Source organism: Pseudorca crassidens, chromosome 8 (assembly GCF_039906515.1).
Source record: "Pseudorca crassidens isolate mPseCra1 chromosome 8, mPseCra1.hap1, whole genome shotgun sequence".
NCBI lineage: Eukaryota > Metazoa > Chordata > Mammalia > Artiodactyla > Delphinidae > Pseudorca > Pseudorca crassidens.
In genome coordinates, this window is record NC_090303.1 from 86,570,075 (window position 1) to 86,597,475 (window position 27,401).

The window sequence follows — 27,401 nt, forward strand, 5'->3', positions numbered from 1 at the left end:
ATGCTGTTTTGAAGACATAATTGTACCTAAACAAAAGGAAAGTCCTTCACAATGTTAAGAAGCTGTATAGAAATGTCGGGGCTGATGATGGTAATGTTCACTCTCCTGGGACTCTGTTACTCACGCTGTTGTCAGACCACACCCCCACGGTGAGCCTGCGAGTGAAGGAGAAAGGGCAAGAAAGCTCCGCTGGTGCTTCCTGCCGCCTTGGACACGGAGATGGGTCCATTCTGGAGCCCGTGTTTCTGGGTGAGTAAAGACAGACCAGCAAGTGCTGGGGTACCGTGGCCAGGGTGGAAGGTGCCTGGGTGCTACAAGCACTGCTCGGGAGCCCTGAGCTTTGGCCTGAGGGGAGATGGTGGCGGTTGACAAAGATCTGGAAGGATTTTCACGTGGAAAAGTAATCAGCCAGCTCCAGGTTGCTCCAGAGGGTGAAACTAGGATGGAGGAAGAATAGGATCAGATGACTGATTTCCTCCCCCAGTTTGACCCTCCCCACAGTCATACAAGTGGCTTCATTCACTCCGGCTGTCGAGAGGGAGAAGGCAGCGCCTGAGACCAGCTGTCAGCTCAGCTGAAGGATTCTTGCATTTGGAGGAAAGTTCAGCGAGAGACTGTGTGAGGGATCTTCCCTTTCAAGAGCCGTGGGTTCTAACCAGTTTTCCTCCAAAGAGGAAATCTGAACCAGGAACCATAGGCATAAGGAGATCAAATAACCTCTAGAAGCTGAGATACCCACCCCCCGAAATCCACATTGCCTTACGTCTTCATGACTTCACGGACCCCGGAAAACCTCACAGCTTCTCATGACAACAATCCAGTTGGAGATTGGGGTTCCAAAGGCAGAAATACGGGGATGAAGAGGACAGTGGCTCTTCGAAGGGCTTTCTAGGGTTCGGAAGAGTTTGGGTGACTCCCTCCTGTCACTTAGCCCCATGCGATATCCTGTCTTTTCTTGCCTCTGCAACCAAACCTGTCAGTGGCCCTGGGAGACGGGACCAAGAAGTGGGTGAGGTACACAGGGCGTGGGGGGGGGGGGTGACTAAACCCCTAATTTAGGAGACAGAAAGCACGACAGTGAAAACAAATCTATCTGGAAGCCTCCAGCAGATTTTAGACACCTTGATTAATCATAACTTGCCACACGTTATTTCCCTATAAACAAACTACAATGTTACTCATATAAACAGCTTTATCTTGACAGCTGCAAAATGTCAGGATTTAATGTCGAATGAGCAGAGATACACCATATGTTACCACTCCAGGCCTGGAACACACAAATTCATAGCATATTGCCTCATCCTGAAGAGGTGATTACAAAAGAGGGGCTAGGTTTTCGCCTTGCCATGACTGTGCATGCCATGTCCAAGTCCCCTGCCCCTTCTCCCTGGCTGAGCTGTAATGACTGAGAAGTGATACAGACGAAGGCTCTGAGGTTGCCAGCAGTGAGCTAGACGGCAACCCAGGAAGTGCAGATGTGGTTGTGTTGCTGTATTTTAAAAAATTGACTCAAATAAATACAGGTGTACCACACTGGGAAACCCATGGTTCCAGTACAATAATAAGGGGGAAGAAAAGGCAATGCATTGCTGGTATCCTGCTGAGGGGGATGGCTGCTACCTTTGCTAGAATAAAAAGCCTACAAAAGATACCAAACAATAGTCAGAAACAAGTTAAATACAAGAGGAAACACAGCTTAATGCTCATGAAAATAAAGTTTGCAAAGGGACTCTTTACCTAGGCGTCGTTTTATCCCCCAAAGAAGAAATTTTCCCAATAGACTGCTCCTAGCTAGAAAACGGCCTAGGACATATTTTCATAGAGGGGACGGTTTCTTATTTTCTTTGCTTCCTTTTCTTTCCCCTTCTGTAGCTCTTTTTCACTTTAATTTAGCGTAAATCAGGGATCGGTACGGTCAAGAGCGCCCACTGCTTCTTTTTATAAATACAGCTCTACAGGAGCACGGGCTCACCCATTCGCGGATGTATTGTCTGTCTGCTTTTATGCTGCACATCAGAGTTGAGTCCATGCAACAGACACCATATGGCCCCACAGTCTGAAAATGTTTACTCTCTGGCCCTTTACAGAAAGGGCTCCAAACTGTAGATGTGTTTATGTCACTCCCCAGTGTAAACACTTTAGGCCTGCTATCCATTAATTTTTGGCCACCCGGGAGTCAGTCCTCTTCTTTGGCTCTAGAACCCTGATTCCCCTTTAAGGAAGAGCCACCCACCTTGCCTGGTGTTGGTGGGACTGTCAATTAAGGATGAGGCATGTGGCCCCAGCTTGGTGTCAGATTCTTGCTGGACTCTGGCTTGCCAGTGGAATGGGGTCCAGTTGATTTGCCCTATTGGTAGCTCCCTGAAGCTCTGGAGTCCCAGAGCAGCCCTGGTTTTTTCAGTCCTTTTCCTAAACTACTGGTTGTGCTTCATGTAGGTGAGCAGCCTTCATACTTCCATTACATGTGTCTCCTTACTTGCGTTAAGTGAGAACTGGTTTCTGTTGCTTATGACCGAATATCCTGTAGTGATGTCAGCAGCCTCTCAGTAGCCTCTCATCATCTGTGGGTTGGGTCCAGAGGGAGACCTGGTATACAGACATCCCTTGGCTTGGTCCTGGCTGACTTTTTACCCACCCCTTCTTCTCTCTGAAGTTCCAATGCTCCGTACCCTGAGGGTATGCTGCACACTCCAGCTACTCTTTCAAAATTACTAGTTTACAGGGCTATATTCCTCCACCTTGCTATGAGCTCCTTGGAGATCAGGAAATGGTCTTGTTTGTCTATATCCCCAGAGTGTGGAAAGGTTGTTGAATGTTAGAAGAATGAACCTCTATGTTCACCACTGGTGCTGTGTTTGCCTGTTAAGTTATAATCTTGGTCTACACCAATAATTCCCCAACCCAACTCAACATCAAGTCACCTGATTTTATTCCCTGGCCCCAGTTGCTGGCCCCTAGTCGTGTCTGTTCAAGCCCTGAATTTGTACTCACTCCTGGGCTGGGGTTCTGGGTTTCTTCCCAGGCTGGTTCCTCTGCCCTCAGTCCCTGGGTTCTGTCTTCCTCATCTCAGTACAGCAGTGGCTGACAGTTCTGTACCAGGGCCTTGTAGTTCATGGCTGCCTGACACCACACGGTACAACTCCCATCCCCTGACACCCTCAAGGGAGGCATGAACCTTCCAGTTGCTTCTCGCCCTCTTGGGTTGCCTTTCCTGCCCTTCTGGGGTCTGCACCTGGATCCTGGCAATGTGTTGCTGACCTCTTGCCAGGCAGCCTCTGGCAGGATGGTGCTTTTGCCCCAGTGGTACAAGCAGCCAGGGCAGAAGTGTGTGCTAAGCACCTCCGTGAGCCTTTTTCTGGAAGGAGAGTCTTTAGTTCTTTTGCAGAGAAGGAAACAGTCCTCTGGGGAGCACACAGCTGACAAGGTTTAGCAGGACAGTTAAGCTGAAACCCCAGTGCTTCTGGTGCAGCTCCTTTCTCCTGGGCCAGATGCATGGGGCCATCTTGGAATTTGGAACTCTTAGTGCCCCAGGTCCACCTACAAGAGATAAGCATAGTGATGTTTGCAGGTTCCTTGGGGAGCGAGACAAATCCCTCTCTCTGACCCATTTCTCTCTTGCTGTCTACTTCATGGTGGGCCAGAGCTCTCTGAGTGTAAGATCCTGTCTGGATGTCAGAATCTTAAACATTAATACTAGTAATTCTCTCTCTCTAGTGTTCTTATGTCACACGGGCTCTTGGAATTTGCAAAGCATCCTAAGTCCCAATCCCGCTGCCCAGGGTCAGGAAGGGCACTTGGTTCCTCGCCAGTTGGTGGAGTCATCCAAAGAAGCAGACTGCCCCACACCCAGCCCTATAAGTCCAAACACAGGAGCCTCATTTTGCCCAAAGAAGGCCTAATTCTCAAGTCTCCTTCTGGGCTTCTGAGCTCACTTCTAAAGGTAACTGGTAGATGCTGTCTCTGTTGCCAGGAACTCCCCCAGGAACCATGAGGTCAAATACAGATGGGGTGAGTGAGGAGTGAATTCGGTGTAGAGGATGAGCAAACATCCTGAAGCGCCCGGGACAGGCCAGCATCGTCAAACAGGCTACTCAGTTGTTTTTACAAACCTTCAGAATATCCCCCAACTTCTGGAATCTGTGGCTCACAAACTGTATCTCCAAGACTGTCTTTCACACTTAGTGTGCACAAAATCTTTGCCTGACCACAGGCCATGTACTTGACTTGGAGCCTGGTCCTGGCGTCTTTTGGAACCCTGAAGGGCAGCTGGACCTCAGCCTCCTGCCCTCTCCTCCTCTGGCCCCAGTTGGCCCAGGACTAGGGCCAGCTCACCTGCCTTGGCCTTGGGAGGCTCCCGTGATGGGGTTAGAAAACGGAGCCGATGAGTTAGGTACTGTCTCCACTCCAGCTCCTGGTTCCCAGCTCCGAGCTACTGGCAGAACCTGGTCATAGCTTGCCTTTTCCATCACTGGCCTTTTTCTTCTGTTTTAAGGACTTGACTCTGGAGCTCAGAAGACATCAGACACCTAAAATAGAAATGTCTACAGGAGCAAAGAGTTAGCATCTAATCATTACCAAGTGAAGTGGTTTCCCCTTCCTGTGGGCCCAGGGCCCAGGGCTGCTATAACACATAGACCTGGATTTCAAGAGAGTAATCCCGTCATTAACATCAGCACTCAACAATGAGGTTAGCCTGGGTTTCTCCACATTTGCAGTGTGTGTGTGTGTGTGTGTGTGTGTGTGTGTGTGTGTGTGTGTGTGTGTGTGTGTGTGTGTGTGTGTGTGTGTGTGTGTGTGTGTGTGTGTGTGTGTGTGTGTGTGTGTGTGTGTGTGTGTGTGTGTGTGTGTGTGTGTGTGTGTAGAGAGAGAGAGAGAGAGAACAAAATCAGTTTCAAAACAAAATATCCCTGGACTCTTGATTAGCTGTTAGCAATTGCTAACTCTAACGTCCCCCGCTCAGAGCACACACACGACTGATTGCAGTCTAGATCAGTCCCGTGGGGGAAAAGCTAGGCTTTGGGTGATGGCTGGGACGTTTGCTTTAAAGGATTTTGTGGATTCCACAGTCCATCGGCACCATGGTTAGTGGTGCCGATGGAGGTGAGCAATCGCACGAGTAATCTGAAGCCAGTGGATAATCCCTAAATGATTACCATGTGTTCTTGAAATGTACCATTTGATCATTCTCGGGAGCTGATTTGCCTTCCTAATCAGGCTCTCTCCTTGGATTAATGTTAAAACTGACATTTCTTTCCAATGAATGATAAAATCAGCTATTAAACATTGTTGAATCCACTACATATGATGGAAAAGACCTTTAAAAAAGAAAACAGGAGGGAAAGAAAGACAAAAAGGCAAAAAAGGTGGTACGGGAGGAGCCTCAGCTTTGCTTCGGTTTGATTTTTCTGGCCACGACTAGCAGAGGAATGAAAAGCGGATTCAGACCTCAGGACCTAAGCCTATTGCACAGTTTCTGCTCAGAGGGGAAAGCTCCTTTTCTATGTATAACGTTCGAGTCTCGGACTCCAGCTTGATACAGCCTAGTTCATGGGGATGATGGTGACGTTGACTCTTACCTGTTTGCCCTGGAGCCCAGGGACTACTTTCACTCCTGGTTCTTGGTCCTATTCAGTATTTCCTGCCACCTTTTATTATTTTAATACTGAATTTGTTCAAATGGGTAATGATTGTATGGAATTCAGAAAGATACAATACAGTGATCATTCAGTCCCCCTTCCTCCGTGTTCCCCCATTTCTCTGCATGTCGCCACTGCAGTGCTTTCTGCGGACCATTCAGGAGACGGTCCCTTCTTGCTGCTCCGTAAGTCAGCTGCGCAGTTTCGGTTTCAAACAGCTCTTCTCATAGTCGCTTGAGCCCTGATATTGTTGCTTGTTTCCTTGGCATCTGAACAACAGCTTGAAGCAAATCTACTCTGTTGGGTCTTCAATGCCAGAGAAAAGTCACGTATTTCTTGTGCTTCCAGCATCCCCAGGCCCTGCTCCCCACTCCCCAGCCATCCGCTTCTCCATTCTTTCTCTCCTCCACCTTCTCCAGTTTGTGTTGAGGGACCCCAAAGGCCCTTTCCTGTTCACCTCTGGTCTCAGCGTAGCATCTGACAATTTTGTCCCCATCTTCCTACTGAAGCCCTCTTACTCCTGACCCTGACACTTACTCCTGACCCTGACTCTTCTGCCCTACTGATTCTTCTGCTGCCTCCCTGAGTGCCTCTTGCTGTCTCTGCAGAGATGTCTTCCTACCTCCACGCATGGTCCAATCATTTCTTCTTCACCTTCTGTCTCTCCCTCTCCATCCTTCACTCTCATCTCTATTATGAAGGTAACTCTCAAATCTGTACTTCTAGACCTGACCCTCTCACTGAACTTCAGATGTTATTTCCAACCCTCTGCTGGACCATCCACCACGACGTCCGCTGGTCAGCTGAAATCCACGCTTGTGTTCTTCCTCTGAAACTATCCCCTCCTTTAACCTTTAGGATTTCTCAAAATAGTTCTGTCATTCTCCCAGTCACTCTTAATTTTCCAGACACCTTCCTCATCCCCAAGACTGGTCAATTCCCCCTTCACGTTTTCTGCCATAATCATCCTTTGATTTCAATTCATACAGCTGCCATTTCATGTCCAAATTTTTCTGGCCCAGCACCTGAAGGATGTCAGTCAACTTCTAACTAATACTCCTTTAGCTCTAAGTCTTCTCCCCAATCTACTCCACATATCACCTTCAGGATAACATCCCCAAATATGATCTTATCCTGTTGTTCTCCTAAACAGAGGTTTTGTTTTGTTTTGTTTTTCTTATATAAGCTGTTATGAAGCAGACCAAATTCTGTGGATCCATACCTGTCCTTTTTTCCTGGTTTCAGTGACCAAAAGGAAATATTAGTATATGCTAATCTTGAAAACTCTGTTGCTGAAAGAGAACAATTTTTTAGCCTGACATCCACGTCAGTCTCAAATGGTCCCCAAATTACCTTTTCTAATTTATCTGCTATCTTCTTTTGGTTTTCTTTTAGAAGCATTCTGCCTAGTTTGGACTTTTCTGCCTAGTTTGTATACCAGATCCTCCAAATACCTATTATGTCACTTCAGGGAAGTTTTTAAAAACACTTCCAAGTTTTAATTTGCACACCTTTTATTAAAAATGGTAGTTACGGTTATGAATGAGTTTTTTGTAGTGTGTCTGGGTACATGTTCAAGAGACTAGGAAAAGTGTTTCTGAACAAAAACTTGACAAATATTTGTAATGAAAAGCAAATTTAAAGATTGCTATAATTGCGCTATAGAAACAATGCAAGTATTAAACAAAACATACAATCAAAAAAATGGTAGTTATGCACCTATATTATAAATTGTTCTGTGTGTCATTTAACCCATGTAATCCATGTAAAATGTTTAGTGATTGCCTGACACCTAATGGTGCCAAATAAATGTTCATTCTTGTTGTTGTTGTTATTTTCCCAAATATGGGCTCTTTGCTTAAGACAAACTGATCAAACCACTACCTCTTTTTTTTCTGAAGCAAGTATTTTTTATTTTAATATTATTGAAGTATAGTTGATTTACAGTGTTGTGTTATTTTCAGGTGAACAGCAAAGTGATTCAGATATATATATATATAATTTATTATTATATATATACACATATATATATTATATATGCTCTTTTTCAGATTCTTTTCCATTATAGATTATTACAAAATACTGAATATAGTTTCCTGTGCTATACAGTAGATACTTACTATTTATCTATTCTGTATATAGTATTGTGTATCTGTTAATCTCAAACTCATTTATCCCTTCTCCCCTTTCCCCTTTGGTAACCATGTTTGTTCTCTATGTCTGTGTGTCTGTTTCTGTTTTGTAAGTAAGTTCATTTGTATCATTTTTTTAGATTCCACTTACAAGTGATGTCATATGATATTTGTCTTTCTCTGTCTGACTTACTTCATTTAGTATGATAACCTCTAGGTCCACCCATGTTGCTGCAAATGGCAATATTTCATTATTTTTTATGGCTGAGCAATATTCCATTGTATGTATACACCACATCTAATGACGACCTCTTGACTAATGCCTTGTGCATTCCCTTTTGGCTTCGCTCAGGGTTCTTGGTCCATCTGAAAATCTTACCTATTTTTAAAAGTCCGACATGCCATTCCTTCTGTGGAACCTTTCCCTGATTCTTGCTCCATTGAAACTATTCTGTACCGTACTGTCATGGTGGGTACATGTAATTATACATGTGTCAAAGTCCATAGAATTGTACAACACAAAGAGTGAACCCTGATGTAAACCATTGACTTTAGTTAATAATAATGTATCAGTATCGGCTCATCAATTGTGACAAATGTACCACACTAATTTTAGATGTTAATAATAAGGTGGGCAAGAGGGGGTATGAAAACTCACTATACTTTTCACTCACTTTTCCTGTAATCCTAAAAAATGCTCTAAAAGTAAGGTCTATTAATTTAAAACAAATCTGACCTGTTTACGTGTGTGAGCTCCTTCAAGGTGCATTTCTTTATCTTCAGCCTAACGTTTGTCTGGCTTGAAGACACAAAGGAGACCCTTCAACACGTCATGTTGTGAATTCTTCTACCTTATGTTAATAATAAAAAAAAAAAATATTCCAGAGTCAAGAGACATTGTTGCTTAAGGAAAAACAAGCATGAGATCAGAAAGGTTTGGGTTTACATCCTGGCTCCTCTTTTAACCCAGTTATGTCACCTCGGACAAGTTATTTAACTTCTTTGAGCCTCCATAGCCTCATCTGTAAAATGGGGATAATAATATTGATCTGTTAGGTTGTCGTGAGGATTACAGTGAGAGATGTACTAAACCACCAGTTGCCATCTCATTATTCTGTGAGATAAAAGCTTTATTTCTTTATTGCCAAGTGAACTGCCAGAGGGACATGTTCTTAATGAGGTTTTATAAAAACAAACAAAAGGTGATGGCTTTTTTGACCAAAAAGTGTGATCAGAATTGGAGAGATTAGATGAGTTAGTGGTGAGGATAGACACAAAGAGCTTTTCACCCTTAGATATATGATCACCCAGAACATGAAAAAAGGTCTACAGATACTAGCTGAATCTGAGCTGCCATAGCACGATTGCGTTAATCAGTAATTAGTGTTTAGTGCAACAAAGATGTTCACTTAGGTCTTCATCTTGCAGATACAACACCTGGCACACCTGGCCTCTGAGGTCACTGTGGTGGAGGTTCAGGCCTAGAAGTGGGTTACATCACCTCTGCTCACATCTCATTGGCCAGAGCTCATTCATGTGGCCCTGGCCTTATTGCAAGGGGCCCTGGGAGACAGAGCCTCCCTGGTGTTTAGAAAGAGGAAACAGCAGTGAGCACAGAGCAAAGTCTCTGCAGAATCATCTTAACCAAAGTTTGTGGGTTCAAAACTGAAGTTTTTCAGTGCCATCCAATGCTGGGCTGGTGAAAATGAAACTAAGTGCTTTTGTTCGAAAATAAAATATCGATTATTTCAATTGATGGTTGAATGAGAAGACTGAGAGAGGATGATCGCTCAGTATTTGAAAGAGAGAAGACCAGTTTCTTCTGCGATAAATTAAAGTAGCACTTCAACGTTTTAATGATGATAAAAGAAAACCATCTCGGTCATGCAGCCAATCCCAATAGAAAATGTTCTCTTAAACTATGGATAAAACTGTCAAAAATGAAGTCCATCTCTGTCTGCAAGTAAAAGCAGAGAGTGGTGTAATTTTGCTGAAGAACCAAGGGCTGACATCACTTTGAAGTCTGGAACCAACGAGTCGCTTCTCTCATTTACAGACCTGCACATCACATCACCCACGCAGATTCACTTCGTTCCTGGGGAGAATTTCATTAAAACAACAGGACTGGGCTTCCCTGGTGGCGCAGTGGTTGAGAGTCCGCCTGCCGATGCAGGGGACACGGGTTCGTGCCCCGGCCTGGGAAGATCCCACATGCCGCGGAGCGGCTGGGCCCGTGAGCCATGGCTGCTGGGACTGCGTGTCCGGAGCCTGTGCTCCGCAACGGGAGAGGCCACAACAGTGAGAGGCCCGCATACCGCAAAAAAAAAAAAAAAAAAAAAAAAAAAAAAAAACAGGACTGACAGAGGACAGGATCAGTGTTCGTCTCCAGCCCACGTGGTCCAAAGTGAATACGTAAATCAGCAAGAACATGTTGAGGAACCAGGCGGGCTGGAATCCTTTGGTTTATTATCATTTCATTTCAATTACTCTTACTATTTGTTTGATTTAGCAAAGGTGGCCTAATTTAATTTGTAATAGTTATGATAATACTGTTTGGGTGCTAGATAACGATCTTGTAGCTCATTAGGTAATTTCCATAATAAATATCCATCGTCAAACATGCTTGATCTCAGCCCGGCTCCTGGAGGGACAGAGGTGACTGGAGCCGAGCCTCCCTGCCCCCACCCTCTGCTCACATGCAGAGTCCAGGCTCAAGGCTGGATGCACCAAACAGCCCACATGCGGTACTTGCCTCCCTCCTTGGGCACCATTTCTTCATTGCCTTCCTCTTGCTAATGGTCGAAAGCACAGCCGTAGCTCCCCTGCTTACAGGCTGTGTCCAGAGAGCTGTGGGAGACCCTTATGACCTGTGAGTGTGGTGTCTGGCTTGTTGTAAATTCTCCGTAAATATTATTATTATTTGCTCCCTCTTTCCTCTCTCATTATGTCTTAGCTTGGTAAAGGGGCTCCTGAGAGCAGTGCCAAGCCTTCCAGTGGCCATTAAAGGAAGAAGAAAGGAAGTGAAGCACCTTCCATGGGCCAGGTCTCATCTGCACATCTGTTTCTGTATTTCCCTTTATCCTCACCGGGAGCCTGAGAGGGGAGGCGTTATCTTCCTTTTACAGATGAAGCTAAAAAGGCTTAAGGAGTTTTGCTACCTTGCCCAAGGTCACAGCAGCTGGTAGGGAGTAGAGCTGGGATTAGAACCCATGACAACCTGGAGTTTCAAGTGCAGTGGTCTGGCTACTTCATTTTACTGCATCCTCTGAGGGCTGGAGGGGAAATGGACGGAACGTCCTTAGGTCCTGAGATCACAGAGGGGAGAGGCGTGCTCATAACCAGCCAGCAGGAACCCACTCCTCTCTTCCATGCTTCATGAGCCCCTTGGGGGCCTTGCCCTTGGCTGGGAGGCCCATCTTCTCCCTTGCCTGGGCCACTAAGATGGGGCTTGTGTTGCCTGCAGTGAGGGGCCGGAGCTGTGCTGACCAGAATGGAGGTCGGTAGCTGCATCCGGAGGAGGCATGCTAAGGACCCTGTCCCCCCGGCTGCATGTCCTCCCCCCGCCACCGGGCCCCTGTGGGCTGGACCCTGGGGAAGAACATAGGGTTCTGTCTTGGGGGACAGGAGGAGGGACTAAGGGGCCCTGCAGGTGAAGGTTCCAGCACAGGGATCCCTTCTTGCTCTCAATTTCCCCCCAGTCCTGGGCACAGGGTTCGAACTCCTGCTGGTGCAAGAGCCTTTCCTAAAGGACCTCGCTTCAGCCTGCTCTTCCTGCTCAGTCTGCCTCTGTGCTCGGGGGGTTTCCTCTCTGTTCATTCTCCGTTTGTGCGGAAGGGTGGAGAGTGGGACAGCGAGTTGGAGGAGTCCAGGCGGAGGCACTGGGGAGAAAAGAGAGATCTGGGCCTTTCCAGTCCTCTGTGTTTTCTTCTGAAGTCCGGCTCGGATTCTGTGGGGTTGTTAGCTGGCCACTTGGCTTTAACCCAGGTAAACCTCCACAGACTCCATCCCTGAGCCCTGTTATCTGCAGTTCAGTCGTGTGGGTGTCTTATCCCAGGGACCTTTCCTTACACAGCAGGATGGCGTGGGGAGGAGCTGCTGATGTAGGGTCAGGAGCCTGGGACTAGGGCATTAGTCACTCAATATCTGCCGCCCTTTTCCTGCCAACAGTCCCTTCCTCTGAAGGACAGGGTTTGATTAGATGATTCCTGAGGTTCCTCCATCCCCAGCATTTCTGGATTTTTGAACTTCTTCAAGATCTGCATCACATCTGCATCTATTTGATTTAAGCCTCATGACTCTCCAAGGCCATTGCCATGTTTTGGGAATCCAACCGACAGCACTTCTAAACTACACATGGGCAAATAGGTATCCTATACATTCCCATCAGCACTTTAAATTGTATTTCCTTTGAACTGACATTGTTGCTCAAGTGGGGCCACTCCGCCCACTACTGATTCAACCTTCTAATCTGTTTCTCTGTCCTTGTCACCTGGCGGAGGGCTGTCTCTCCACCTCCAGGAACTGCTGCCATCATTGGTGTATCCAGGTCTCAGCAAAGCCAGCCACTGTTAGCTAGGCCGGTGCAGCTTGATTCAATATACGTCAGGCTCCTGCGTGTGGAATTCTCTGGATTGGGCCCTGGAGTTATCACAGTGTGTGGTGCCCACCTTGAGGAGCTGACAGTCCAGTGGGGCTCGGATAGTGGCAGTGGCGGTGTGTGGGAGAGAATGGGGCAGATGCACAGGTAACTTCAAGTCTGGGTAGTCAGGGACTCTCTTTTCTACCGTTCTCACGAGTCACACTATGCAGGCTCTGGAAACAGATTTTCTGGGGACCCAGAGGATGTGCAGATGTGACCACCAGGACCCCCTGTCCAGAGGAGAACAGAGAAGCCTATTCACTGTCCTAGGGTTGGAGACATGACTCATCTGCCTTTGCCACTTGTCACCCTGAGGGAGGCTCTGCCACAAGTGTTTTACTAGGAGCAAAACCGTGCACTGTGACGTGTCTGTGGGCTGTGGGGAAAGCAACACCAAGTGTGGCGTGCAGAAGCCAGTCCCGACCCAGCCCTTGTATGCGTAACCTCCATCAAGTCCTAACCCCTTGGGTTCAGGGTCCTCGTCTGGGTGTGGATTGGTTGGAAGAGCATGTTTCTGAGATCTCCCCTAGATCTGCTGCTGTGGTTCCCCGAACTGCACAGCCAGAACCTCCTGTCTTCACAGGCCAGGGGGAAGCCCCCAGCGACCTCCTGGGAAACCCTTCACGGGAGGCTTCTCCTGGTCCTAGGGCAGCTTCCTTCCCACCTCGCAGCACACGTGTGCACTCGCTCGCCTTCCCCCAAACCGCATCCCAAGGGCCACTGTGCACTCAGGGAACTGAAGCCCCTTTTCATATTAAGTATAACATTCTCTGCCAAACCCTGTCCCACCTTTAAGATCCAATCAGTGTGATTTGGGGGATGTTCTTTTTAGGACTGGATCCCCTGTTTGCTTCGTTAGGATCACTGCCGGTGGACCTGCATGGGCACCGAGTCCCCAGCGCAGAGCTCTGTCAGGACCCTTGAGGAGCATCCTCCATAGACAGGTGGCATTGACAAGGACAAGCAAATAGACAAGTTCACTCAGACGTGGTCGCACACTGAGGAATTACAAATAAGTTCTTTTGTAGCTTTTTGTTGGGCAATTGTCTTCTCGTGAACTGTCTCAGGTAGTGAAGTGTGACTGGGGATAACAGTACCTGCTAGGACAGTAGAAACGGGTGCGTGTGTGTGTGTGGTTAGAAAGGTGCCGGTTGGTTAGGGGTTCATATGCCTGGAAGAGGGGGAAGTTTTACCTTAGTCTCCAGGCTTCTAGAAAGGCCCAAGAGAAAACATCAGCTCCCCAAGCAAACCTTCTTTGGAGCCGGCCCCTCAGCATCCCCAGCCGGGGGCCCCTTGTTTTCAGCCCTGGAGGCTCTGCCCTCCTGTGAGTGGCTCTCCGAAGACACAATCTCCCTGGAGACTTAATGGGCAATGCTTCACTGAGCACAGAAACCTGGGATATGACAGTTCTTGCTCTTTAAATTGTCAAGGAAGGCAAGGTGGTTTGAACTGCAGCTGCTGGGAGGGCAGGGAGACCCCACTCAGAGTCACCTCTGCCTCCATGACTGTTCTGGGAGCATGAAATAGGGACAGAGAGACAAACAGGTAGATGGGGCAGGGTGACCAACATGAACTTGACAGGCCGTTTGATGGTCAGGCCATGAGGGCCCGGGGAAGGGAAGCTTGGCCGCATCATCTGGGGCCAGCACTCACTGAGCCGATGCAGCAGACCCTCTGGGGGCACCGGAGGGACCAAGCCCTGCTTAGGCCATTTCCCATGACTCTGTCCCTTGAGGCACGTGGCTGTACCACCTGGCGATCCAAGCATTGCTGACTCTGGGCTCTTGCTGGTTTGGGACTCCACCTGGATAGCTGGACAGCTGGGCTGGAGCTGGGATGGTAGGAAGTCAGGAGGTACCCCTGACTTCTTATGTGGGATAAAAAGAACTGCCTGGGAGGTACCACGTGGGCACTTTTCCAGGCTGTCCCTTTGTGCGGTGAAGAGGTGGCCCAGGAGGAAGGAGAGTCCTGGACCACCTGGGGGAAGGGAAGGAGTGTGATTGGGGACAGATGGGGCCAGCGTAGAGGCAGCGTGAGACTGGGACTTGGGTGAGGAAAGGTGCAAACAGGTGGGTCAATTCTCAAGAAAGTTTTTCTGAAGGGTTTTAAATTTTGATATATATCACGGAATGCTAGGATCAGTTCCTGGCTTTGGCATTTGCTGTTGGAACTTGGAGTAGTCCCTTAGTCCCCAACTCAGATGCCCCATCTGAAAAACCTTTGGTTCATCCAGTTTGTTTCTTAGCCTGACCCTCGATAGTAAGTCCCTTGAGGGTGGTAGCCATGTGTGTTTTATTACATCCAGAGCACAGGAGGCAGGGTAATCTCATTTCTGCTCTCTCCTTCCTTTGCCTTCCTTTTAAAATATTCAGGTCCCTTCTCTTTCCCGCTCTTATGTCAGGGCGGGAGGAGGAAATGAAGCAGGCGAGGAAGTAGAAACGGGGTAAAACTGCTGCCCCTGAGTTAGATCAAGAGCATGAAGGACAAAGGGCTTTCTGGCACAGGGTATAGGGTCATTGTGTATTTGCTGAATGAGGCTTCCAAGGAGGACCACGGCTCAAAATTGGGACTTACAGGCAGGAAGACATAGAAAAAAATATCTTTCTTGCTTTCCCGCTGGCCCTTAGCTTCTAGGTAAAGTTGTGGGTGCTTCCTCAGCTGCCACCTGCTGTGGAGTTGTTTCACTCCCTGGCTGGGTGCGCAGGACTCCGAGCCTCCCCACCCCCTCCTGAGAAGCTGGGGATTTCACAGTCTGGTGCGTGCTTCCCGGACGCATGGTCCTCAAGCTTTAATGTAGACCAAACCATGACACTCCTCAATCCATCCCTGATCATCAGTCGGTCTCTAATTACGTCTTATTTGGTCCAAACCAGAAACTCTGAACCCGTGGACTCTCTCCTTCAGCAGTCTCCATGCCTGCAGCCCCATTAAGGCAGGATGTGGGTGAACATTAGACGAATTCGGAATTAGCCACGCCAGGGAGAGGGGATCTCTCCTCTACTTCCTTCTCCGTCTCCTGCCTCACTGACCATGTGGCCACACGTTTAGTCTTCTCAGGGTTAGCTCTGCACAATTCTGTGGTGAATATCCAGTCTCACCCCCCTTTGAGATACAGGCAGAGGAGGTTCAAAAGAATCCTCACTGTGCAGCCTCATTTTACATCATCGTCACCACCACCACCACCACCACCGTCATCATCATCTATTTCCCGTTTGTGCCGCCCTCGCGTTCAGTACTGGACACGCGGCAGTGCCGTGCTGGCGCTCCAGGCGGTAGTGACCGATGGAAAACCTCCATGTGCCTGGAAGCCGTGTGACTGAGGCTGATAGCCCTCTGCATCCGAGGCAGAGCATCCTGCCCTGAGAACCCGTGAGGGCTTCACACCGCCGTCTGGATGCCCCTTGCCCACTCTTTAATGCTGTCATCGAGGCGGGCTGATGAGTTCCTTCCACTTGGTGGCATCCTACCATCTCTCGCTGCAAAACGAAACAAAACAAAAATGCCCAGAGGACAGGTTGTGCTGATGAGCGCATTTCAGAATTTGGTCTCTTTACTTCCCTCTGCTTCCTATTTTGTGCTGGCGGGTGGTCTTACGCCACAGGCAATGCAGACAGCTCCTTCTTCTGGCTGTTCTCTCTCATAGAGAGCATGAGGAATACAAGACATTTCTCCCTTGTCACAAATTCTGCAGAGCCCTCACAGCTTAGCTCTGATTCCAGGACCGAGAACCCAAGATCGGATGCCTGCAATCCCTTGCGCCAAAGAGATGAAGCAAATCAGACCCAGGCTGGGTTTATAAGAGCCCAAGTGGATTGTACACCCTGATTCCCAGCCTTGGGTACCACTGCAGCCCAAGCAGTCCCGTGAAGCTTCGGGAGATCCAGGCACTAAAGTCTCATGAAACGTTTCCCGCCGATTAGTGAAGGGCTGCGGGAATCCACCACAAGGCTTGTTCAACCTGTAGAGAGTCTGTGTTTTCATGGGCCTCTCCTGTTCCGAACAGTTCTACTAAACCACCTCATTCTACACGCAGTGACCATCCGGCATGAGGACTGATGACCCACAGAACCCTGAAATGAGCAAAGTCCCCATTTTCTAGATCCATGCAAGGAAAAATGCCCAGTTTTCCCCTGCACTGAAGGGAGCTAGAGGTTAGTTTATTTTGCAATTAAAGCGGAAGGGAGTATACAGTATGTTTTCATTTATATGAAGCCCTGGAACAGACTAAGCTAATCTATGGCAGAAAAAAATTGGGACGGTTGTTGCCTTGAGGGGTAGAAGTGAGGGAACTGATGAGAAATGGGCATTAGAGAACATTCTGGGCTGAAGGCAGAGTTCTATACCTTGATATGGATTAGGGTTACAATAGGTGTATTCATTTGTCAAAACTTAGCAAATGTACACTTAAGATTTGTGCGTTTCCTTGTATGTAAATTTTACCTCAAAGTAAAAGAAATCTGTAACAGATCTTGAAATCTAGTTAATGACATCTATGCTGAAGTATTTAGGGAGAATTGCATTGCCGTCTGCAATTTACTCTGAAATGCATCAAAAATAAGAGAAATTAGAGAAGTTATTCTATAGTTGCACATGCAAAATAAGATGTTATCAGGCCTTGTGTTTAAGTCTTTAATCCATTTCGAGTGAATTTTTGTGGGTGGTGTAAGCTAGAGGCCCAGTTTCATTTTTCTGCATATGGTTATCCACGTTTTCCATCACCATTTGTTGAAGAGACTATCCTTTACCCACTGAGTCATTCTTCGTTCTCTTATGCACTGCTGGTGGGAATGCAATTTGTTTCAGCCACTATGGAAAACAGTATGGAGTTTCTTCAAAAAATTAAACATAGAACTACCATATGATCCAGCGATTCTACTTCTATGTATATACCCAAAAGAAATAAAAACAGGGTATCAAATTAGATATCTGTACTCCCATGCTCATTGCAGCATTATTTACACTATGCACGATGCGGAAACAACCAAGGTATCTGTCAGTGCATGAATGGATAATGAAGATATATTGATAGTATACACACACACACACACACACACACACACACACACACACACACAATGGAACGTTATTTAGCCATGAGGAAAGGAAATCCTGTCATTTGCAATAACATGGATAGAACTTGAGGGCACAATGCAAAGTGAGGTAAGTCAGGCAGAGAAAGACAGATAACTGTATGTATCACTTATATGTGGAATCTAAAAAAACCTGATCTCATATAAACATTGAGTAGAATGGAGGTGGGAGCTGGGGGAATTGGGGAGATGTTGTTTAAGGGTACAGACTTGCAACTAGTAGGTAAATAAGTTCTGGAGATGTAATGCATAGCATAGTGATTATAGGCAACGATATTGTATTACACACTTCGACGTTGCTAAGAGACTAGATCTTAAATATTGCAGCCACTAAAAAGAAATGATAATTACGTGATGTGATGGAGATGTTAGCTAATGCTGTGGTGGTAATCGTATTGCAATATATAAAATACTAAATAATATATTGTACACCTTAAACTTACACAAGGTTATATGTCAAATTTTATCTCAATAAAAATAGAAAAGTAGTAAAATAAAAAATAGAGTGTGTTGATGGATGAATACAGGGAGGATAGATGGACAGAAACATAATAATGCAAGTCAGGTAAAATGTTAATGGAAGAAATTAGTGGGGTATATGTATGTTCACTGTAAAATTGTCACCTTTGCATTAGGTATGACTTTTTCATTTAAAAGATGTGGGGATAAAATGGGGCAGGGCAGCTTGAGGTAAAAGAGAAGTCCTTTTGTAGTTTTCTTTTTTTCCATTTTTGTGTATCACGGCTGAAACGGTTTTTAATTCATAATTATCCCAGCTTCACTGGATCCAAAAGGGTCAGATGCCGCAATTTTATTTTAAAGCATCAAATACGAACAATAGACTGAAGACAAAACTGTGTCTTCGTCTCATTAAAGGATAAAGGTGTCCATAACCAAAATAAATCCCAAGACCCCCTGGGGCTATTCGGTACAACCTCGAAGTCAGAAAAATCAAGGAGATGACGGTGAAGCCAGCGTTGCAATTCACAGGAGAACAGAGGGTATGGAACAGGATGTACCAGGTGGCATTATGTGAGAGCACTGAACTAAGATACTTTAAAAAAAAAGAAGAAAAAGAAAAAACCCACAATGAAGCTGAGACATTCATCTTTATTCCAACTTCAATGAATTGACTTTCTTAAGAAACTGGAATCATATTTGCGCAGTAAGAGGACGTCCATGCCTGATCAGTTCAGATTCATTCCGGGCAACTGCTCTGCCCATCGGGTTGGTACCTGACCCACCTGCCCCTCCCCCGTTTCAGGGTGACTCTGGTAGCTGAGTAGGCAGGGAGAAGTTGTGCTCTGTGCTCTTTTTTCAAGTCTAGGATAGTTATTTGAGGTGTAGTTGAATTTTTCATCTTTGATTCAAAATGAGTCCTGATATACAAGCTGAGTAAATCTTGTGGACCCTCATAGCTCTGTCTTTGTATAGAACTGCATTTAAGAGGTACAGGTAGAAACCAGTGAAACGGCAAGGACCTACTGTGTAGCACAGGGAACTATATTCAATACCTTGTAATAATCTATAATGGAAAAGAATCTGAAAAAGATGTATATATTCAGGTATATGTCACTTTGCTGTACACCTGAAACTAACACACCAGTGTAAATCGACTATAGTTCAATTAAACAAAAAGGAAGAAAAAAGAAGCCGGCCAAATGGCAACTGAAAAGGAATTCCAGACCTCACCTGCATCTCTTGAAGAACGTTAAAGAAAGTACAAATCCCATACCCATTGCAACCCTTGAGAGCTCTTCGTCCTCTGTCCCATTATTCTTGTCTATCTCATGCCTCTTTGGAACCTACCCACCAGTCTCCCAAACTCTCTCTCAAGCCATGTTCCTGCAGGCTTTTCTCACTCTCTCTGGCCTTCTCCTCCTTTTCTAGTGTTTTATTTGTGTATAATGTGATCTTAATCTTCTGGGCTAAGCTCTCCTGCTTTCCCCCTGTATCTAATCTCTTTGATTCTAACCACCCAGTCTCCTGATTGCATCAAAAGACCTGAGAATCTTGTTGCAGATTTCTCCTTCCGAGTGTATGTGTGTTCACAGGAGGTGGAGGTGGGGGTAATCAGAGGCAAGTCTGGTTGATCAGAAGGCTGTGAGGAATGAGAGAGGTGGTAAATTAATATATTAATACATTCTGTCCCCGCTCTATGTGTAAATTGCCTTCCAGTACCTTGCACGTGGTAAACACTCAGTTACTGTTCCTTCTCCAAGCTCCTTTCTTTGCTTCCACTTGTTTGAAGGTGAATCTCTCTCCTAGAGTATAGTAACCTCCAGTTTCTAGAGATCCTTTTGCTCTGTGGCTTCCCTGGGACCTTACCATCCATCATAACCCTGAAGCCAGACCAGAAAGACCCCAAGCAGCCAGGGTCTTCTCCTCCTTTTCCTGAGAAACCCCAATCAAGAGCATGGAAATGGCTTTAGGAGAAAAATGTCTCTCTCCACCAGCTGTGAACTGATCAGAGTCAGAGTCAGAGTTGTTGCAAAAAGGGAAGCATTGATTTGGCTGTCACGTAGTGAGTAAGATAAAAAAGCTGCTCATTTGAGAGCTCGCCATTCTTTTGATCAGGACTGAAATCTCCTCCATGGACCTTGACTCCCAGACTCAGCGTTCAGCATCTTCTAGCTGATGAAATAGGAAAGAGGTAGGCGATAGGCAAAGTCTCCCCTTGTTTGTTCTATGAGTTGAATTGTGGGCCTTAGTCTGAGTGACAGTTTTCAATCTTTGGGGGAGAAAATGAAAGCCCCTGGCAGCTTGGAAAACATAAGACATGGAACGGGAATCATCAGAGCCCTGTGTTCATTATATTGTATTTCTTGCTCATTTGCCTCTTGGTGCCAGCCTCCAATCACCCATCTGCAACTCAGAGCCATTTTCCTTTCCTTACAGCAGAGAAGGTTCTAGCAACTGCTAGTTGCTGCAGTGAGATGGCATAGTGCTGGAGAGGCCAAGGTGGTAGAGGGCAAAAATCCTTCCGCCCACTGATCGTTCCTACATCTAGGTAACCTGAGTCTGTATAGAACGAAGCGTCCAAACCGCTTCGGTTTGTGTCGAGAAGACCATCCACACTGAGGAGATAGACTTCGATAGGTCGGCAGTGAATGCTAAAACAGACAGCAGGTGTACTTTACAAAATACAGAGGCATCGAGAACGACAGGCCAGGCTAACTCACATCAAGTCTGTGGCACAGACCAGAGGCATCACCGTTCTGGATCGGACGGGTGAGAAAAGCAAAACTGTGGGTGGGGCAGACTTGGAGTCCAGACAAAGGATTTCTTTTCCTCTAGAAATAGAAGAATTTTGAGAGAGAGGTTCACGGGGGCAGAGGGAAGTAGAAAAGGGAAATTAGGAAGGGGAAACCATAAATGGCAGTAAAATCTAATTTATATGGTAATCCACTCCAAGCTAACGTGGGCACAAGCTAGGGCTGGGACCACTGCTTTATTGGTGTACAGTGCGTGTCCTGACAGCTCCACACCTGCCCTCAAAGGATGTGCTGCCGTCCAGACGGCCACAGCTGGGCTCGGGAACACTTCTGGAGAGGGCCTGGGGAGGGCATTGGGTTTTTTGAGCAGAAAAATGTGCACGAGTGGAATAATTAGAAAGTTATGTTAAACTGCTGAGATGCATGTTGAGGGGTTGCCATGGGTCTGCCCATCCTCGTCCCATCCTTCTGCATGGGGAGGGCATGGCTACTGACGGCCCCGTCCTGCTCTGGCTTCTCTGTTTGGGTATATGAGTCAAGGACCCCTGGGTGTCAAGCAGCTCAGCACCCCATTCCCAGGTATTGAGGTGTCCTCCCTCAGAGCTTTAGAATAGCAGAGTTCATTGGCACCCCGAGTCCTGAGCCCACGATCTCACTTGCGAGTCGGTGGGCGTGGTGAGTGTGAACAAGTTTTGTTTTGTTCTTTACATCAGGGCCCTTTTATTTTTAGTGACTTGTTTCCCCACATGTCTTCCAGAGAAGCCCAGTTCCCTTTCAGGGTCCCTGTCCCTGTCCTGTGTCCCTGTGGGGACTGCAGCTCTTTTGGCCCCCCGCCCTCTGGGCTCCCAGCTACCCCAATAGGACTAGGCTCCCCTGCACCGCTGTGGCCCAGCTCATGCAGGCAGCCCCTGCCTGCCTGCCTCCGCGGCTCTCCTGGAGCTTTCCCTCTACCTCCAGGGATGTGTTGCCCTAGGAGACGGAGGAGAGGAGGGAACAGCCACCAGACGACGGTACTCGCCGAGCCTGGTGGAGCTCGGCTCTTCAATATTTATAAGCGTCAGCTCTAATGGAGGGAGAGGAGGAGACATTAGCAGCGATTTTCTTCTGTGTCTTGGGATTTTTTTTTTCCCCTGAAAATGCGGGGGAACAAGAAGAAAAAAGGAACAGCAAAAGCAGTTTATACCACTTAGCTATGGGCAAGCGAGAAGGTGAGGTACCATCAGATGGCCAAGAGGAACCGGGCGGGAGGACCTCAGATGTTCACACTAGGGCTTTGCTGCAACCCCCGCCTGCCACTGCCTCTCAGGCTACTGCAGGGGGTAGGTGATTGAGCAGAAAGGGCAAGGGGGGGCATTGTTGGGGCCAACGCAGGGAACCGGAAGCTCTGCTACCTGGCCTGCTCCCACTCTTGACCTTGGGCAAGGTCTCGGCTTCTCCCAGATGTGAGGGCCTGACTGTATATGGGTGGGCAGGGAACCAGTTCTCTGAGCTCTGGGGTGACTGCTCTTTTTCTCTGATGTGCCTCAGTGACCTTCCTCTGTGCTGTTTGCCACTCATCCACCCTCCAAGGTGCAACTCAAATCTCAGCTCCCCTCTGCCATCTGCTCCATCCACAGAGCTATGGCAAGTATACTCTTCCTGCTCATTTACCAATTAGTCATGAACTGTCTTGTAGCATTTCTTTCTGCCATCATCAAAGTGTGGTTAAGTCACCTGTTTTACTCTCTTTTATGGTCTATTTAGTTATACTGTAAGCTCTGAAGGGCAAAGGCCAGGCCTTCTATGGTCTTGGATTCTGTGCTATGACCAGAGCCGTGAACACCATCTATTTTGTGTGACGGCACAGCAGATGCTGACTCTGCCTGCGGCGTGGTCTACTCATAGGGACTCTCATTCCAGCCAGGAGGGGAGGTGGGTGCGGGCAAACTTCCTCCCCACCAGTGGAACTGACGACCACCGGAAGTAGAGTGGGAGCAAGGTGGCCTTTCGTGGCTGTCTCTGAGGTCACAGCCTTTGTTAGGAGCATGTCCAGGGCTGGCAGCACATGCAGGACCGGCCTGAATGAGCCCGTATACGTGCTCCTCTTATATCTGGTCCTGCATTCGCACACTTCCCAGGGACAAAACCCAGGGGTGCTGCCTCTCCCCACATGTTCCCCTGCTTTCACATATCCGTGATTGGAAAGGTGGCTTCGTTCTGTATCTCCCTTCCGTCTCCGCCCTGCTCTGTGCAGGCTCTCATCTTGGTCCCGGAAGGCAGGGCTAGCCTCTCAATGAAACTGTGAGGAAGGAGATTCCAGTCTATACAGTAATTATGTTTAAAAAATAAAGAAGAAGAAATTGTCAGGCAAGTCCAAGGTTTCCAGGAGCACAGTGCGAACGAGTAAGGAAGAGCCACTGAAGCAGCAGGGGACGTCCTGGCCTGAGCCGTGGACGCATGGCTTCCACGCGTCACCAGCCAAGTCCAGGTTGATCCCTGGGTACCAGCAGAGGGCTCAGAATCTGGAACCCGGCTGGAGCGCGCTGGGCAGATGGATTGCTTTATTATAGAGCGGCTCTCTCCTCCTTGCATTCCCTCTCTCTTGCCTTATTTATCTCTCTTTTCCCATGGCCCTGTCATTCTTTCCTTTGAAAAAATACCTACCCTCTGCCCCCCCCAAAACCCCCACAAAACCCCTGCTTCTGGAGCTTTGACATGTAGCTAGAGACCCTTTAGATACTCATGCTGTTGTTTACTGAGTTTAAGTCTGTGTTCCCTGCAAACATCCAACTGAATAATTGCATCACAGAGTTCGCATGGGCTGTCTCTGGGAAGGGAAGACATGGACAGAAATGGCGGCTACCCCTGGGGGAGGGAACTAATGCCCGGGGAACATGGGAAGGATGGAGGCTTTTTTGTGTCTCTTGAATTGTACAAGTCTTGTACAAATGTACAAGTCTTGCCTGTTAACAACAACGATAATTAATAACCAGTTACATCACCCCCGAAGTGTGGCATAGATCAGGGCTAAGAGGGAGATGTCGTCCCATCTTAGCAGGAAGGCTGGGCATGGGGGTCTCCTCTTGGGTCATCCCTGGCTCCATCCTGGCCCAAAGTCATCTCATTCCAGTGGGCCTACCAGACTTATATGAGGTAGTCATTTCTGCCTTAGTTGTATATTCAGAGGTTCTGTTTTCCCTTTACTGAGAGAGCCTCTGAGTGCAAGCAAGCAACATTCCATTTGTGAAAACATGAAAACCAACAGCAGTAATACAGCCACCCCAAATTATCTGAGAAGGTTTCTGTTAGAAAACAAATAATATCTTCATGACTTTGGGGATGTACAAAATTTTCTTAGTACAGAGAAATACTAATCATGGAAGAGGAGAGTAATACATTGGACAACATTAAAATAAGAACTTTTTCCATCAAAGTCATCATTTAGAGAGTGAACAGGTAACCCATGGATGAGAAGAAGATATTCACAATACAGGTGAACCTCGTTTTATTGTGCCTTGCTTTACTGTACTTTGCAGATACTGTGATTTTTACAAATTGAAGGTTTGTGGCAGCCCTGCCTCAGGCAAGTCTGTCAGCACCATTTTTTCTAACAGCGTTTGCTCACTTTGTGTCTCTGTGTCGCATTTGGGTAATTTTTGCTGTATTTGAGAATTTTTCATTATTATTATATGTGTTATGAAGATCTGTGATCATTAATGTTTGGTGTTACTCTTGCAAAAAGATTACAACTTGCTGAAGGCTCAGGTGATGGTTAGCATTTTTTAGCAATAAAGTATTTTATTTTATTTATTTATTTATTTTTTTTGTGGTACACGGGCCTCCCAATGCCGTGGCCTCTCCCATTGCGGAGCACAGGCTCTGGACGCGCAGGCTCAGCGGCCATGGCTCATGGGCCCAGCCGCTCCGTGGCATGTGGGATCTTCCCGGACCGGGGCACGAACCCGTGTCCCCTGCACCGGCAGGCGGACCCTCAACCACTGCGCCACCAGGGAAGCCCACAATAAAGTATTTTAAATTAAGGTATTTAGACCTAATCTATTGCATACTTAATAAATGACAGTATAATGTAAACATAACTTTCATATGCCCTGGGAAACCAAACATCCGTGAGACTCACTTTATTGCAGTGGTCTGGAACCAAACCCACAATATCTCCGACATGTGCCTGTACATCTGATTAAAAATCTGATTTTTTAAAAGAGGGTGAAAGAGTTAACATGTACTTTACAAAAGAGGATATCCCGATGGTCAGTGATCATACGAAAAGGTCCTCAACGTCATTATTCATCAGACGGATGCAGATTCGAACCACAATGAGACACCATCATGCACCCACCGGGTAACAGGAAAAGGGTGACAAGACCAAGTCTTGCAGAGATGGTGGAGCAACCTGAATTCTTAGACATTTCTGACAGAAGTATGAATTTGTTCAGTTGCTTTGGAAAACTTTGTGTCTACTTAAAAACCTAAACACATGCCTGCTTTAGGACCCAACAATTACCCTATTAAATATTTATCTGAATGCAATGAAATATATGTGCACAGAAAAGCTGTCCAAGACTGTTCACAGCAACTATGGAACACAATGCAGCAAAAAGAAAGAACCCAGTGATACCAGGCTGCAGCGTGGCTGAATCTCACAGGTGTTATATTGAGTGAAAGAAGTAAAAAACTAGAATATACACTGTTTGACCTCATAAAACTCATCTGTGGTGATAAAAAGTAGAATAGTAGTTACCTCAGGGGGGTGCAGGAAAGTTAGTATTTACTAGCAAGGGACATGAGGGAACCTTTGGGGGAGATGCATGTGTTCTATATCTTGATCTGGTTGGTACACGTGTAAACATTCACAGCTGTACTCTTGATATATGCATAATTTACTGTACAAAACATAGCTCAATTTTTTAAAGGGGAAGGAAGCTCAGATGAATGTCCATCCAGGCCATGCAGTGGGGTTATTCCAGGAGCAAGCAGGGAGACGGTGGTGGGGTTATTTGGTGAATCGCAGGGCAGTCAGATCTCTGAGCGACCCCAGGATTGCGCCATCAGATCCCACGCTAGAATCCAGGGCGATGGAAAACCTCTCATGGCTGCATGAGTAAGCCTCCGTTCCTGGCTTTGGGAGAGCATTTCCTGGCGTGGCAAGTCCTCTGCAGCTGCTTCCCTCACACACATTTGCTCAGGTTCAAGTGCAGACATTTCCGTGGGTTGTCAGTGTTCCCAGTGAAGCCCCACCTTCCACTCTGAGGCACCTTTCGGTACAGGCCCAAGCTGGACAGCAGGGCCAGCAGGGTTGGTCAGAGATGTGTCTGGAAGGGGCGAGACCCTGAATGGCGTTCTGGGCCAGAGCTATTCAAAGCATAGTCTATGACTGAAGCCTGTCCACAAACTGATGCTCACCCACGATGATACAGGATGGAAATTGAGAGTAAGTGTTGAGGAACTTTTATAGCTATTAGAAAGAGTCCTCTTATGACTACTGAATTTACGATTATAAAATTGGGTCTTGTCAGTTGTACTTTTGTTTTTTCTTTTCATTTTTCTCATTTGTTTTCATCGTGTTTTGTAAAAACATGGGACTGCGGTGAAATGAAAATTTTTACAGAGAGAAAGTGGTCTTTCATCTCAGGTAGCTGGAGGAGCATTTTCTTAAATGCTCAGAGGGTGTGTCCTAAAAGAACATATGGAAGAGCCTGAGCAGGGTCTCTGATAAGTCAGGGGCTGTTGCTGCCTGCACTTGGCAATTTTTAGAGACACTGAGCAAAACAGCCTAATTGTAGTTTCCATAGTTACCAGCTACCACCGAGGAGAACATGAGCAGATTTTAAAGGGAAAAGCCAGGCACAGGCGGAAGTCAGGAAGGTGGGGAGGATGCTGGGCCCCAGAGGAATCTGGGCCAGAGGGGGCGGCCACCACTTTACATAGCTGAGGCCTTCAAGTTGTTTTGATCCCAGAGGCAGATGCCCTGGGAACCTAGTGATGGCACACCGCCATTGCAGCTGCCCAGGAAGGACATGAGGCAGGCCGACAAGAGGCCTTCATCACAGCAGCAGGGTGGGTTACCCTTCAGGGGTCCCACTCTCTGGCCCTGTCCCAGTGGCAGGTCCAGAAGAGTCACCCTCTTTTGCCACCATGCAGCCCGCTGTCTATGGACCTCCCCCCAAAGCAAAGTTAGCAGTAGGGAAAGGCGGCAGGAAGGGTCCTGTATCAGCCCCACCGGCCTTCGTGCTCAAGCTTGGGTCTAGGATTTGAGGCCAGCCTCTCTTCCACTGTCATCGATTGGGGTCAGTGCTGTAGCCATCCAGCTGCCTCACGTGTTCAATCATTTGCTCATTCCTTCATTCATGCTTCACTCAACAGACATTTCTAGAGCACTTGCTCGGGGCCAGGCACTGTCCCAGATGCTGGAGATGCAGCAGAGCCCAAGCAGAGAAGGTCCCTGCCTTCACAGAGCTCATATTCTAATGGGAGAGACCGATGATGAAAGCATAAACCACAAGGTGAGGTATTGGTACATTCCGCTGGCCTCGGGGTGGTGCATTGGGCCAGGAGGGGCTGCGGCGATGGCGGAATTTACACAGTCTTTAGTATTTGAAAGGATGTGAAGGACCAAAACACAGGCGCCGAAAGAAGACTCGGCTTGGCAATGTGATTCGTGGGGTCTGTAGGGAGTGCCACATGAGCCGGGG

The 27,401-nt window shown here is 47.1% G+C and overlaps 1 long non-coding RNA gene across 1 annotated transcript in view; it reads left to right on the plus strand.

Moving 5' to 3' along the window:
* Positions 1–27,200, plus strand: part of LOC137228647 (uncharacterized) — a 131,600-nt gene extending 104,400 nt beyond the window's left edge. The window contains exon 3 of the long non-coding RNA XR_010945325.1: positions 27,073–27,200. This is a non-coding gene — a long non-coding RNA (uncharacterized lncRNA). The remainder of the gene's footprint in view (positions 1–27,072) is intronic.
* Positions 27,201–27,401: the final 201 nt, after the last annotated feature.